The following is a 1,473-nucleotide window of genomic DNA, read 5'->3' as shown; positions in this document are numbered from 1 at the left end:
CATAGTGGATGTATTAGTCTGTTTTCTGTTGTAACAAATACTTGTAAATGGGTGTTATTTACTCTTTATACTAGGGAGACAATATGATGTTTACACGTACAAGACTGATTTATTTCACTTAGAAGTATGGACTCAAGTCGCATCCATTTCCCTATAAATGTCTCAAATTTATCTGTCTTTATAGCTAAGTAGTGCTCCATTGTATAAAAATAACCACATCTTTTTTATGCATTCCTTGGTTGATAGGCATTTGGGTTGTTTCCAAGATTTTGCTATGACAAATTGTGCTGCTATAACATGGGTGCACATATATCACTGTATGATATTTTTAATTCTTCCAGGAAAATACCCAGAAGGGGAATAGCTGGGTTAAATGGGACCTCTAATCCTAGTTTTTTTGAGTAATCTGCAGACTGATTTCCAAAGTGGTTGCACCAGTCTGCATTGCCACCAGCCGTGGAGAAGGGTTCCTTTTTTCCCACAGACCCTCCAGCATTTCTTGTCTCGTTGATTTCTTGATGATAGCCATTCTTACTGCGATGAGATGAAATCTCAGTGTTGTTTTAATTTGCATCTTTCAACTGAACAATGATGTGGAACATTTTTTCATGTATTTATTTGCCATTTGTATTTCTTCATTTGAGAAGTGTGTATTCCTCTCAGATGCCTATTTTTGGTCTTTGAATTTGGGGGGTCTGATTTTTTTCAATTCCTTGTATGTTCTAGATATAAGTCCTTTGCCTGAGGGACAGTTAGCTAAAATTTTTCCCCACGCTGTGGGTTGTGTTTTCATTCTATTGGTGATTTGATGTACAAAAGCTTTTTAATAGGATGAGATCTCAGTTGTTGATTCTTTGGGGTGTTTCCATGAAGTTTGGGTTGTGTTCATGAACAGTAGATAAGACCCAAAATGTACAATAGATATGAAATGGGGAGAAAACGCTCAAAAGGAAAGACAAACTGGAATAGGGGAAAGGAGAAAAGAAGGAAGGGAAAAGGAAAAAAATACACACACACACAAGATAGTTAAGATAGTTATACTACTAATTGCTATTAGCTCATTGAAGGGAAAAGTATATGCCTATACTGTTTAATCGATATTTCATGCCTATATCTTGTAATATGAGCAACTACTTTGAAGATAACAATATACAATGTATTAACCATTGTTATTCTCCTACAATCTTGTTTTGAAATTTTATACCAGTTTTTAATATTTTTATTTTCTTTAAAATATAAAATAAATTGAAAAATAGAATACAGCTAAAAGAACCTCAAATACTTACAAATGGGTACTTTACAAAAAAGAGAAGTTTAAGTGGCTCACAGTTTTGGAGGTTCATGAGCATAGTGTCAGTGTCCTGGCAAGGCTCCCTGTCTGGGTAACAAAATGATGAAGAAATGCATAGTAAACTGGCCACAGCAGAAGCAATCACCCAGTGAGATAGGAAGCCAGAGATTCCTTTTTGGCTG

General features: G+C 35.2%; 1 protein-coding gene across 1 annotated transcript in view; it reads right to left on the bottom strand.

Moving 5' to 3' along the window:
• The window catches only part of Slc35b4 (solute carrier family 35 (UDP-xylose/UDP-N-acetylglucosamine transporter), member B4), a 32,765-nt gene that overhangs the window by 8,863 nt on the left and 22,429 nt on the right, over positions 1 to 1,473 (bottom strand). The window lies entirely within an intron of this gene.

This window comes from Chinchilla lanigera, unplaced genomic scaffold (assembly GCF_000276665.1).
Source record: "Chinchilla lanigera isolate Chin_1 unplaced genomic scaffold, ChiLan1.0 scaffold00009, whole genome shotgun sequence".
NCBI lineage: Eukaryota > Metazoa > Chordata > Mammalia > Rodentia > Chinchillidae > Chinchilla > Chinchilla lanigera.
Note: the sequence above shows the minus strand (reverse complement) of the source record. Positions and strands in the feature narration are given on the sequence as shown.